This window comes from Odocoileus virginianus, chromosome 22 (genome assembly GCF_023699985.2).
Source record: "Odocoileus virginianus isolate 20LAN1187 ecotype Illinois chromosome 22, Ovbor_1.2, whole genome shotgun sequence".
NCBI classification, from domain to species: domain Eukaryota; kingdom Metazoa; phylum Chordata; class Mammalia; order Artiodactyla; family Cervidae; genus Odocoileus; species Odocoileus virginianus.
The window spans coordinates 34,250,162-34,265,106 of record NC_069695.1 but is presented as its reverse complement, the minus strand read 5'-3'; the positions used below and the strand labels follow the sequence as shown (position 1 = coordinate 34,265,106).

Sequence of the window (14,945 nt, the reverse complement as noted above, 5' to 3'; positions counted from 1 at the left end):
GATAAACTGAAAAATTACTAGCTGCCAATACATGAAGCTCTTCTAAAAAGAAATACTCAAAACTACATATTTAATAAATAAGGCTATAAATATGAACATGCACTTCTCATAGAAAGCAATGCAAATGACCTTAAATCCAGGTATAGCTACTCAAACTCACTCACTTCCAGTAAGAGAGATGCAGCTTCTATCTGTCAGATTAACAAAAGTCCAAATACTTACAGAATATTTCTTTGACTAGGCTGTGGGAAATGAGTAGATTTGCCTGTAGAAATGCAAAAACTTGGAGTAAACCTGACAACATCTGACAAAATTAAATATTCACTTCCCATTTGACCCAGAAATTTCTTTAGGAATCTCTTGTTAGCAGTTTATCTCAAAGACATACTGGCAAAAATACCAGACATATGCACTTGGCTATTTATTTGTTGCAATGTTATTTATAAATGCACAAAAAAAGCTTACCAATAAGAATGTCCATTAAGAGGTGGCTAGTTGATTCAATTATACTGCATCCACATAAGAAAGTTTATATATATTAAAAATTTATATATAAAATTTATATAGAGACCGGAATGGAAAATGAACAGAATAAAGAAGGGACTATAAGCCAGAATTATTCTCTGATTACAGTTGGTTGTGGTATTTTCTTTTCTTTTTTTTTCTTTTTTGGTAACTTTGAACATTTTATTTTGTATTGAGGTATAGCCAGTTAACAATGTTGTGGTAGTTTCAGGCGAACAGTGAGGGGACTCAGCCATACATATACATGGAAGAGAATGGAAACATGTATATGTATGAATGAGTACACTTGGTTTTCATACTTTGTTTTATAAGTTTAACTGAAACAATTTACATAATTATGGAACAATATGATCTGAAGAATCCCTAGTACTGAAATAAAAATTATGCAAATGAACTTTATCTGTTTAATAAGTGGTTGACATAACCCCATAGAGAGGAACTTTTCCAAGGGATCTCAACAGTCATAATTTGATGCCACAGTGTGAAAGCTTATGATAAAACCTTAAACTATTTTCAGTAATCATATTATTATTTTGGAAATGTTGTCTGTGTATTATAGTTTAGAACGAGTTTGTAATTATGTTGGTGTCAGTGAAAGATGGAATTTTCAGCAGGAGGCAAAGTAGATACAGATGTGAAATCAATAAGTTGAAGCAAAAACTCCATAATTTTGTAGTTGAATTGGTAGTATCACTGAGAGCTCAGTGTAGTTTGGTTTTAAAAGAAAAACATACTTCCTATCTTTTCTGCTGAAAATGTGTGGAAACACACAAGGTTCGGGCTCTTTGGTCTGCCTTAGAATTAAAAGTCCTCTAAGGACAGAGTCACTGAACATTAGTCTGTATCAACTGACCTCCAGCTCAAAAGAGTGGTACCTGAAGTGGAAGAGAAAAAAAAGCAGCTTATTTTGGTGGGGGAAAAATCTTCAAGTGTATATTCATCTTTTCAAAATCCAACTAGTGAGCCTTCTTAGTTGTTTTCAATGTTTATTTTTATTTGAACAACAAATCAGCAGGAAAGGGGAAGTCTAAGACCAGAAATGGAAAACATAAACAAAAGATAAGCCTTCTCTTAGCCTATAACGCTAGAAACAGTAATGTTCTTTTTAAATATTTTACATAGCAAGTAAAACCTGATAGGTAGCTCAGAACTTAACCACCAAATCAAAAAATTGGGGTGGGGGGAGGGAGTAGAGTCACTAAAGATAATAATGACGTGATTTTTTGTCTTCTAGATTTAAAAAGATTGTTCATTTTATGAAATTAATTTATTGAACTTTAATTAATAACACTAACTACCACTTCTGAAATCATTATGGTGTTTCCATGTAGTCTCTGTTTAATCCTTATACAATCCTATGAGATATATTCTGCAATTTGGGAGAAATTTTTTATAAAACTGAACTTGCCCCCACTTGAAAATATCTTGCCTAGGTACTACTTCCTTTTTTTCTAACGTGATTGAAACCTATTTTGTGAGGCTCAGAGAAGATGAGTGACTTGCCCCAAATCCCTCTTTAATAAGGGAAGGGAAGGGGCCAGGATTTGACATTCTGACATCAGAGGCCACATTGTAAACCACTGAGCTTGCAATCTGTAATGGAATATAATGGAAGCAAGGAAGGAAGGAAGTGACAGCCCTTGGTAAACACTAATCTACTTTCTCTGGAAACTCTCCCAGCCTGGAAATTTCACATAAATGAATGAGTCATACAGTATGTGGTCTTCTGTGTCTGGCTTCTTTCACTTAGATGCTGTTTTCAAGGTACATCTATGTTAGAGCATGTATCAGTGCTTCATTTTTTATTGCCAAATGATGTTCCATTCTGTGGATATGTCATATTTTGTTTAGCAATATATCAATTGTTTAGTTCAGCTGATGGGCACTTGGTGTTTTCCACTTTGGGATTACTATGAATAATGCTGTCATACACATTTACATAAAATGTTGTGTGTGTGTGTGTATATATATATATATATATATATATATATATATATATATATGTTATCATTTATTTGGGAGAATACCTGAGAGTGGAATTGCTGATGCATACCTGTGGTCCATGTTTAACATTTTAAAGAAATTACAGGCTGAACATGGGCTCTTTCAGTTTTTAGAATGTCTCTCAACAAGTCTTACAGTATTTACAATACAAACTTTGCACTTCTTTCATTAATTCTACTGCTAAGTATTTCCCTTTGTGATGCTATTATAGAAGGAATGTTTTCCTTAAAACATTATTTTATATGTTTTCTATTATTTTGGAATAGTCTGTGAAGTATTGATATTAATTCTTTAAATATTTGATAGAATTTGATGATATCTGTGCCTGGGCTTTTCTGGAAGGATTTTGTTTCCTAAATCAATCTCTATTTACTTGTTAGAGGGCGACTTATATTGTCTCTTTCTTCTTTAAACTACAGTTAGATAGTTTGTATGTTTTCAGGAGTTGATCCATTCACCAGAAGTATCTAATTTATTGATACAAGTGTCATAGTCTTCTTTCACAAACCTTTTAATTTTTGTAAGGTTAGTAGTGATGCTCCTAATGTCATTTCTGATTCAAGTTATCTAAGTGTTCTCTTTCTTCTTGGTGACTCTTGATAAAGGTTTTGTCAGTTTTCTTGATCATTTCAAAGAGCAAACATTTTGTTTCATTGATTTTCTTTATGGCTTTTCCATTCTCTATTTCACTGATTTCAACTCCCCTATTTATTATTATTTCCTTCACTTTGCTTACATTAAACTTAGTTTGCTCTTTGTTTCCAATGTCTTAACCTGAAAAGTTAAGACATTTATTTGAAGTTTTTTTTTTAATCTTTTTGCATATAGGCATTTGATAGTGAAAGTTAGTTGCTCAGTCGTGTCTGACTCTGTGATCCCATGAACTGTATAGCCTGCCCAGTTCCTCTGTCCATGGAATTCTCCAGGCAAGAGTACTGGAGTGGGTTACAGCTATAAATTTCCTTCTAGGCACTGCCTTATCCGTATTACAGAAGTTTTGGTATGTTGTGTTTTTGCTTTCATTCACCTCAAAGTATCTTGTAATTTCCTGTATCATTTCTTCTTTGATCCATTGATTATTTACAAATATGTGATTTAATTGCCATATAATTGTGAATTTCCCAAATTTCTTTCTGTCGATGACTTTGAAAAATTTCAGTCCTTTCAAGTTTATTGAAGCTGGCTTAATGACCTGCATTGTGGTCTATCCTGGGGAATGTTCCACATGTTCCTGAGAAGTATGTTTATTCTACCATAGGTAGTAGGATATTTTGTAAATATGTAGTAGGCATAGTTGGGTTACAGTGCTGAAATCTTCTATATTCTTGTTGATCATCTGCCTAGTTATTGCCAGTATTGAAAAAATGGTATTGAGATCTCCAACTACCATCGTTGAATCATTTATTTTTGCCTTCAATTCTGCCAGTTCTGTCTCATTCATTTGTCAGTCATTATGTACATATATTGTTTATACTGCTTCCCAGGTGGCTCAGTGGTAAATTCTGCCCACCAATGCAGGAGACGCGGGTTGGAAACCTGGGTGGGGAAGAAGGAGAAGGAAATGGCAACCCACTCCACTATTCTTGCCTGGGAAATCCCATGGACAGAGGAGCCTGGTGGGCTACAGTCCATAGGGTCTCAAATGTTGGACACAACTCACACACAGACGCATTGCTTATATTATTATATCTTCTTGACAGACTGATGCTTTGTTCTTGTAAAATATTCCCCTTTTTATCTAAAAACCTTATAAAAGTCTATTTTGCCTAATATTAATTACTGATGTAATATCAGGAAAAGAGAATGGTAACTTAGATTATCATGGTGATACTAAAAATGAAGTGGCCAAAGCTTTGGACAAGGAAATGACATATAGAAGAATATAGAACAAATGTTTACCTCTACTCAAACACAACCAAAATAATTTATCTTTACTCACTAAATGTCAAAATAATTGTGGGAGCCCAATGCCAAATGAAAATGTGGGGCCTCGTATTTAAGAATGAAGAATTTCAAGATGGTAACAGCACAGCATTAAATAAAGCATGAGACTCTTTTGAGCACAATCCTGTGAGATTATATATTTCCTGTCCCATTTTGTTCCTTTGATTTATTCAGCAAGTTGGAGCAAGCATCATGTTTTCATAAAAAAGGCAGGGAGCTACTGGTAAAGAGAAAGATACTATATACAGTGAGGGAAAAGATTCAAGACACAAGTGAGAATATTTTTAAAGAGTTTTTTTGAGAAGAGAGAACTTTGGAGGAACTGCCAATCAAGAGTAAAATTTGAGAGGGAAATTAAAGGGGAAATGCTGCTATGGATTATTAATTAGCAGGACTCCAAAAGTCTTCTTGCCTTTCTACCCATTCTCCACAGAGAAATCAGAGTAATCTTTAAGGAAAGGAAAACCTGATCACATCACTTCAATATCTAAAACCCTTCTATAGGCTCTCATTGTTCTTAGAAAAATGATATTAGCTAGCTCTTCATGCCTCAGGATCCTCCCTCCTGAAGTTTTCTTTGATCATTTTTTACTCCCACATCTCTCATTTATTGCTCGTTTTTTAAATCCTGAACTCTGCAGGTCTAGATCAGGTACAGTCATAACTTGAATAGCATCCTGAATTTGTCCCTTGAAGCATGTACCACAGAGCACATAAACATATACATACATGTTTAATCACAATATGCTATTATTAAATCCCCAGTTGTATTGTTCAGTGATGGTAAAAAGCAACATAGGAAATCTGGTATAGGTTCCAAGTATGCAGCCATACAAGTGAGCAGTTCTTATCAGTTCAGTTCAGTCGCTCAGTCATTTTCAACTCTTTGAAGCCCCAGGGACTGTTCTTATAGAAAGTAGTTTTATTAGAAAATGATTTCCATAAATTTGCCACTCAAATATAGATACTATGGTGCTATGATGAGGTTATCAGTTCAGTTCAGTTCAGTTTCTCAGTCATGTCTGCAACCCCATGGACTGCAGCACTCCAGGCCTCAACTCCCGTGCCATCAGCACCCAGAACTTGTTCAAACCGATGTCCATCAAATCAGTGATGCCATCCAACCATTTCATCCTCTGCCGTCCCCTTCTCCTCCTGCCTTCAATCTTTTCCAGCATCGCGGTCTTTTCAAATGAGTCAGTTCTTTGCATCAGGTGGCCAAAGAATTGGAGCTTCAGCATCAGTCCTTGCAACAAATATTCAGGAGTGATTTCCTTTAGAATTGACTGATTAGATCTCCTTGCAGTCCAAGGGACTCTCAAGAGTCTTCTACAGCACCACATTTCAAAAGTATCAATTCTTCCATGCTCAGCTTTCTTTATAGTCCAACTATCGCATCCATACATGACTACTGGAAAACCATACCTTTGACTAGATGGACCTTTGTTGGCAAAGTAATGCCTCTGCTTTTTAATATGCTGTCTAGGTTGGTCATAACTTTCCTTCCAAGGAGCAAGCATCTTTTAATTTCAGGGATGCAGTCACCATCTGCAGTGATTTTGGAGCCCAAGAAAATAAAGGCTGTCACTGTTTCCATTGTTTCCCCATCTATTTGCCATGAGGTGATGGGACCAGATGCCATGATCTTCTTTTTTTTTTTTTTTTTTTTTTTGCATGCTGAGTTTCAAGCCAGTTTTTTCACTCTTCTCTTTCATGAAGAGGCTCTTTAGTTCCTCTTTTCTTTCTGCCATAAAGGTGGTGTCATCTGCATATCTGTGGTTACTGATATTTCTCCTGGCAATCTTGATTCCAGTTTGTGCTTCACATAGCCTGGCATTTTGCAAGATGTACCCTGCATATAAGTTAAATACTCAGGGTAACAATATACAACCTTTCCCAATTTGCAACCAGCCTGTTGTTCCTTGTCCAGTTCTAACTGTTGCTTCTTGACCTGCATACAGATTTCTCAGGAGGCAGGTAAGGTGGTCTGGCATTCCCATCTCTTGAAGAATTTTCCAGTTTGTTGTGATCCACACAGTCAAAGGCTTTGGCTTAGTCAGTAAAGCAGAAGTAGATATTTTTCTGGAAGTCCCTTGCTTTTTCTATGTTTTCAATTTTATCTCTGGTTCCTTTGCCTTTTCTAAATCAGCTTGAATGATTAACTTGTCTTTAAGTCTCCCCACAAAAAAGCTTCACCACCATTGAATGATAAAAGTGAAATAGATGCGAGAAATAATTTGATATCTACCTCCTTATTATTTAGGGGCCATTAAGAAAGAAACAGGCCAGGAAAGATAGGTGACTTGCTCAAGGTCATACATGTTGACTTTTTGGGTATTTAGTTAATGCATCTTTTGACTTTTTGTATAATGAGATAAAATTCTCTTTGAAAAGTGAAAGTGTTAGTCGTTCAGTTGTGTCGATTCTTTGCAACCTCAAGGACTGTAGTCTGCCAGTCTCCTCTGTCCATGGAATTCTCCAGTCAAGAATACTAGACTGGGTTGCCATGCCCTCCTCCAGTGGATCTTCCAAACCCAGAGATCGAGCTCAGGTCTCCCTCATTGCAGGCAGGTTCCTTGTTGCATGAGCCGCCAGGGAAGCCCCTAAAGTCTCTTTAGAATATAGCAGAGAACAACTTTGAACAATTCAGATTGTGTGTTACTGAGAAGAAACAAGAGTAGCAGAATAATCAGAATGGCCTGCAGGAAAAATGAGATGGCTTCCTTTGAGCCTTGGCCTTGGGCTGAGCATAACTGAGTGAGGGGAGCAAAGACTAGTCTAGACTTTAGACTTAAACAGCTTTAGACTTAAACCAAAAAGAGTTTCTCTAGCTCACATTTGACAAAGGTCTCTAGCTATAGTGATGATGGCAAAGCAAATGGTTGATTTCATGTTGTGAAGGAGCTTTAAATAACATTTCTTCTCAAAAAATACATTCTGCCTGTATCCCTGGTATTGGCTACTGCTGTTTTTATTTTGTTTAGTTTTTGCTTGTTTTAACCACAGGAGGGCACCAAGATTGATCAGACCTGCAAATGCCTTTATTTGGGGACTTTCTTCATAAATTCTGGGAACCCCAGGCATTCTGACTTTTAAAATGGTATTATCTTTAGCTTGTTTTTTCACATGTAAGACATCAGAATAGTCATTCCCTGTAACAGATTTGGAACTGTGGAGAAAGAAACTACATACATATACATAAATCTTGAGATCTAAAAAGGCGTAGCAGCAAATTAGCATTATATGAGATGCCAACATCATATCTGATGGCTGACAACTCCAGTTAATCTAAGTTTGAGAATACTTAATTTTAGAATTTGTAGAGATCCTCCAAAATGTATGGAAGGAAGTAACAACTTTCAAGAGACCAAGTTGAAGTAGCTATACATCTGACTTAATTTATAAAGGAGAAGAAGACCATCAGAATTCAAACCATTAAGGGAGAAACTGGGAGGTAATTTGAGTTGGTAGCATAAATGGATGGCAGAGTTTGAAACAGATACAATATTTGCAAACCTGTATTGGAATATAAATACTCTATCAGTTCAGTCAGTCAGTTTAGTTGCTCAGTTGTGTCTGACTCTTTGTGACCCCATGAACTGCAGCACGCCAGGCCTCCCTGTCCATCACCAACTCCCAGAGTTTACCCAAACTCATGTCCATCGAGTCAGTGATGTCATCCAACCATCTCATCCTCTGTCGTCCCCTTCTCCTCCTGCCCCCAATCCCTCCCAGCATCAGGTCTTTTCCAATGAGTCAACTGTTCGCATCAGGTAGCCAAAGTATTGCAGTTTCAGCTTCAGCATCAGTCCTTCCAATGAACACCCAGGACTGATCTCCTTTAGGATGGACTGTTTGGATCTCCTTGCAGTCCAAGGGACTCTCAAGAGTCTTCTCCAACACCACAGTTCAAAAGTATCAATTTTTCTGCAGTCAGCTTTCTTCACAGTCCAACTCTCACATCCATACATGACCACCGGAAAAACCATAGCCTTGACTCGACAGATCTTTGTTGGCAAAGTAATGTCTCTACTTTTTAATATGCTATCTAGGTTGGTCATAACTTTCCTTCCAAGGAGTATGCGTCTTTTAATTTCATGGCTGCACTAGTGTTGAATTAGTCTCTTCTGTACAATGCAGTGAACCAGCTGTATGTGTACATACATCCCCTCCATCTGGGACCTCCCACCCATCTAGGTCATCGCAGCTCCGAGCTGAGCTCCCTGTTTCTATACAGCAAGTCCCCAGTAGGTACCTGTTTTAGCCATGGTAGAGTTTATATATCAATCCAGTCTTCCAATTCAAATGTATTAGGAACATAAGCCCTGCAGATTATATACTATGTTCAAGAAGAATGTAAAGGCAAAAGAATGAAAAGGGTATTTTTAACAACATTTAGATTTCATTTAACAAGTATTTTTGGATTCTCACGTTCAATTCACTGTATTAAGTGCTTTTTTTGCTTGGACTGCTATAACAAAAATTCCATAGACTGGGTAGCTTAAACAACAAACATTTATTTCTCATAGTTCTGCAAGCTGTCAGGCTTAAGGTGCTGGCACATTTGTTGTCTGGTAAGAGCCTGCTTTCTGGTCCACAGAGGACCATCTTTTCACTAGTCCTCTTTCACACAGTGGAGGGATGAGGGAACTCTCTGAAATCCAATTCCATTCATGAGGCCTCTATCCTTATGACATAATCAGCTCCCAAAGGCCCCACCATCGACTACCATCACTTGTGATTTCAGCAAGTGAATTTGGCAGGGAGGGGAATGCAAACATGCCATCTATAGCAGGTACCTTCAGAGAAAAAAGAGTTGAATAAGGCAGAATCTCTGATGTTAAGATCAAAAAATAAAACATTCCTCTTCCTTGTGTCTGAACGTCAAAATTCTTTAATTCATTTTTTATAGAAACCCATTTTTATTGTGAAATTCACATAATATTAACTATTTTTAAATTAATTTTTATTGAACTATAGTTGCTTTATAATATTGTGTTAGTTTCTATTGTAAAGCAAAGTGAACCAGCCACACATATACATATATCCCATCCCTTTTGGATTTCCTTCTGATTCAGGTCACTTCAGTGCTTTAAGTAGAGTTCCCTGTGCTATACAGTATGTTCTCATTAGTTATCTATTTTATACTTGGTATCAATAGTGTACACTTGTCAATCTCAATCTCTCAATTCCTCCTGCCCTGCCATTCCCTTTAGCCCTTGCTATCCATATGTTTATTTTCTACCCCTGTGTCTCTATTTCTGTTTTGCAGGTAAGATCATCTATACCATTTTTCTAGGTTCCACATGTATGCATTAGTATACGATATTTGTTTTTCTCTTTCTGACTGGCTTCTCCCTGTATGACACTCTCTAGGTCAATCCATGTTTCTGCAAATGACCCAAATTTAAATTGTACTTCCTCTGTGAAATTTGACTCTCCCTCGCCACTCTTCCACCCTTTGGAAGATTAATCACTCTCCTGCCTTTATTCTAGCACTTATCTTACTGAATTGTGACATACTTACTCCTGGAAATCAAGAACTGTCCACTATTACATCCCTTGAATAAGGCCAGAAATGTAGTAAGTGTTCAATCATATTGGGTTAATTAATGAAAACATTTTAAAAATAGAATATTTAGTTCCAAAATAAAAAAAAGTACTGAGAATTATTGATGTGTATTGGAGGTAGGCTGAAGGATTTATCTTAGATGAAGCAAAGTGGCTGAAATTGAGAATTCTGAGGTGAGAAAGGAAGATTTCAAAGATTCTATAAACCCCTGCATAAGTGTGAATAGCAATAGGAAAATCTTGCCCATGTTGGAGACTTCATCGCATGGAAAGAATGCACTTCAAATCCTTTGTTAGCCAACCTCCATTTGTTTAGAGCTGGCAAGGGTCTGCACCCAACAGTCCGGATTTTCAACTTGGACTGTTATCAAAATGACAGCAGTTACAATTTTTATAAAGAACTTATTCAAATCATCCCACTGAAATGAGAAGCAAGCAAGCAGCCAACCCTCGCGTTATTATCACATCCAATTACATAGGCCCTTGGAATGCTTTCTTTCTATCAGGAAGTTCACATGGCGCTGTCTAAAGAGGGCAATTGTTCGCAGCAGTCATCCCCTGGATCTATTGAGTCTAAATTATATGCATAATGCATAAGTTAACTACTGACGTTTCCTCTCCACAAACTCCATTGGGCAGACTTTCAATTTGTTTTTCAACTCTCATATAAACTGGGCTAATACACAGACCACAATCTAACAAGACCAAATTGTAGTAATAATGACCATAATAGCTAACATTTGTACGGCAGTTTCTAGTTTGCTCAAGTCTTTGTATCTGTGACGTTCTTTGCTCCTCGCTAATATTGAGGATCTTCAGCTGTAAAGATGCTTTGAACCAGAGCCTATGCTTATGAGTCTAAGGGAGTTTGGCTGGAAGATTCATCACCACACTAGATGTGGTTCACAGTGGTGTGACCTGTTTGGTATGTGGACATTGCTGTCCCTCAGCATCGACATTCTGAGACATCACTGCTCGCCTGAAATAGTCAAAAGAGTGCTTCTGTTAATTTACTGTCTTCACTCCTCATCAACCATTTACTCTTTAATCCACTATAATTGATTCTATGCCCCACAATTTGCTAAAACTGGTCAGGTTAAGTCTCTCAGTGATCCCACTTATTGCCACGCTTAAAAGTGCTTTTGCCCTTCATCTTACCAGATGTCTTGGGTAACATTTTAATCTGTGGATGACTAGAGCCTTGAAATATCCACTCTCTTCGCATCCATGTCACCTTGTGTGCTTACTCGCTCAGTCTTGTCTGACTCAGGCTCCTCTGTCCATGGGGATTCTCCAGGCAAGAATACTGGAGTAGGTTGCCATGCCCTTCTCCAGGGAACCTTCCCAACCCAGGGAGCGAAACCAGGTCTCCGGCATTGCAGGCAGAGTCTTAACCATCTGATCCTCATGTCGCCTAATCACCAAATAATTCTTCTCCTATTGTCTTAAGACTTTTGCCTCAATCTATACCCTTCCTTGCTGGAATTCTCCTAGCATCCTGCCCTAGTCCCTTTAATCCTGCACACTGCTCAAAGGAGAGCCCACTAGATCTCATGGTTTCAACTTCAGAATGTGCCCAAACTTGCATAATCTCCCCATCCTTTGCCTTAAGCTTCATATTTTATATGCAATTGTCTACCGTGTTGCATGATCCAGACATCCCCAAAACCTTGTTTTTAATTAACAGCGAAACATTCACCCATACAGATATTATTGCCTGTTTCTGGGGTTATCTTACACAGAAATGCCCTTCCTGACACCTGGTCTGTATCAGCTATTACCTTATCTTGATTATTTTCTGGTTGTCTCACCCATTAGCTTTTCTTCCTAATGAATAGTAAATGGATAAGACTTAGTCAGAAAAATTATTTCAATAAAATATTGTGTCTTTTTAGAGTACTTAATTAAATCTAATTGAGCATGGGGAAAATCAGTTAAAATTGGGGATATCTTCTAATAGTTTGTTCTCTTTTCTCCTAATACCTGAAAGAGCACAATATCAAAGGAAAGTACTTCATATCAAACATTGGAGACACATATTTTGAAAAATTCATGTAGATTCTGTTTTAAAATATATTCAGTTTAAGTTATCTGATTCAGAAAAGAAGTGTTTACCATAGTTATCTAGAGAACAGGGAAGGTATGGTTTTTACTTTGACCTTACCTTCTTAATAATTTGTTCTGGCTCAGTAAAACGTGGAAACAAGTAGTGCAAACACATGGACAGAAAACCACCCTGCTCCAGGAGACCAGTTGGGTGTTTCTGGCATGAAAAATACATAATTTTTATAGATAAATTGTGTGGATAATGATTTTATAGAGTAGTGCCTAAAGAAATTCACAGAAGTTAAGCAATTCCCCCTAGGTCATTCATAAGTCCTTTATACAATGGGAAGATCCACATGATAACATAGTATGTAAAGACAGACAACTGTGTGGTCTAATTGAAGTCAACATAATTGGGATTATGCAGTTATTATCTCAGTAGAATTCCAATAAACCTCAGTGAGTTGTCAGATCATATTCTATAGAACATAGTGGGAACTTCAATTGTATCTAGAGATTTTTCCATCACTGTGTGCAACTTGTGATTATTCTTAGTAAGTCTATTTCTCCTATTCATATTCCTTTAATGAGCTGATTTATCAGATTATCTTCACACTTTAAATCCTGACTTGTATCATCATTTTGATTGTTTTCCATTTCTTTCAAATATGAGTTTATCAATATCTGTGCTATGCAATATGATAGGCATGAGCCACATGTGGCTATTGACATTCAAATTAATTAAAATTAACTAAAACTTAAAATTCAGTTCCTCAGTCATGTTAGGAAATATTCTAAGTGTCCATTTGCCAAAATGGTGAGTGGTTACTGTATTGCACAATGGAGAACATTTCAATCACCACAGAAATTTCTATTGAATAGCACTGATTCTAGGCTTAATTGTCTCACCTACACCATTATATTGACCCTTGGTTTGTTTTATTAGTGCAGAAAACCTTTTCTACATTTATCCCATTGACTTTTTGCATTTAATCATGTATCATTAATTCTTTAATAAAATAAATAGGGTCAATGAATAACCTTATAAAAACTTAAATGGCAGTTCTTAAATAGTAATACTCATAATTCAAACTGCTCAGTTTTTAAATACCTTTCAGTTTTTTTTAGCAGTCTGAGAAGAGCTCATAACTTGTAACTGTATTCAGTTTAAGTCATCTGATTCAGAAAAGAAATGTTTACCATAGTTATCTAGAGAACAGGGAAGGTATGGTTTTTACTTTGACCTTACCTTCTTAATAATTTGTTCTGGCTCACTAGCAACGTGGAAGCAAGCAGTGTAAATACATGGATAGAAAACTACCCTGCTCCAGGAAACCAGCTGGGTGTTTCAGGTGTGAAAAATATATAATTTTTGTAGATAAACTGTGTAGATAATGATTTTATAGAGTAGTGCCTAAAGTAATTCACAGAAGTTTAGCAATTCCCCCTGGGTAATTCATAGGTCCTTTATATAATGGGAAGATCCACATGATAACATAGTGTGTGAAGAAAGACAGTGGTGTGATCTAATTGAAGTCAACATAACATAGGTGTTGAAAATCTTTTGGCATAGGCTGGGATTATTTAAAACGAAAGACAAATTTTAAGAGAATTTCATTATAACAGAATTTGTAATTATGCATTTAGAGACAGCAAGCCTAAGCTTCATATGTTTGAAATGTGACTGCAATTTTGACACAGTTCATTCTGTTTTTCCAGCTCTTCTCTATACTATAATAATAACCTAGAATTCAACTGAGACTGAAATTTTTTGACCGCATGTATAATGAGATACAGAGTTTCAGGGAGATTTTGTTTCTAATGATTGGAAATTATATAAGCCATTCTCTGGAAAATGATATGAATTTTCTGCAAAATGAAGAATTTTTCAGTTTATCTGACTGAACCCTCATATCTTCCAGCAGATTTCTGTAAGTCAGGGAGCCTCAGAGAAAGGGCTCTGAAAAGAGAGGTGAGTGACCCTGTGTTTTCCCTGCACTGCTCAGCACTTATAATTGCTTTTACAGCTCTATATTGATCAGGCTTTTCTGCCAGAAACGTCCTAAAAGTCTGTTCTCTATGGTAAAATGGATCTTATGTACTCTTAAAATCCTCTTGAGAATTTTGTGTTTGCCTACTCACTGAAGATATGGAAAGAAAAGAAGTCTTCATTAATATTCTCCGACCTTTCTTCTTGAGTCTGCTGGTATAACATTTAGGGGCTTTCCAGGTGGCATGAGTTCATTTTGGTTGACTCCGGTTTCTTTTTGTAACAATTTCCTTTGAACTTTGACATGTCCTCTGGGAATCCATCTAAACAAACCAGCAAAAATTTCCCGGCCTTGCCAGCCCTCAGCTCCAGGAAGTAGCTCTCTTGGGGAGTTCAGAATGTTCTACTTGTCTAGGAAGTCAGAAATACCATTTTCTATATGGAAATTGAATTAGCCACTTTCCATATTCCTCTTTCCTGGGTTAAGGGTATTGATGCACCTTTCTGAAACAGGCACTGGACTGCTCCATTAGCCTCCCTAGAGATCTTGAGTCTCCCTAACCGGAGAGGAGGCCAGAGTTGCCTAATTCTTTGTTTCTCTTTCATGTTAAAAAAAAAAATTCAAGTTTCAAGTACGAATACAATTAGAATGCTAGCATTTCCTTTTGTGATTTCAAGGCACACAGTCATTTAAAACGACATGTGACTTGACTAATATACAAAGGCTTTCACTGAAACCCTTTCTCCCGTCCATGTGCTGTTGCTAGAACTTGTGGAAGTGAATGTCTTTAAATGTGCCTTCACACAGTCCAACTTTGCCTCCTAGTTGCTGTTTGGTCCACCCACTCTAGATTATAAAATTAAA

At 36.8% G+C, this 14,945-nt stretch overlaps 1 protein-coding gene across 11 annotated transcripts in view; it reads left to right on the top strand.

Moving 5' to 3' along the window:
* NOL4 (nucleolar protein 4) overlaps window positions 1–14,945 on the top strand; it is a 691,960-nt gene that overhangs the window by 613,900 nt on the left and 63,115 nt on the right. The gene's annotated exons all lie outside the window — the stretch shown is intronic.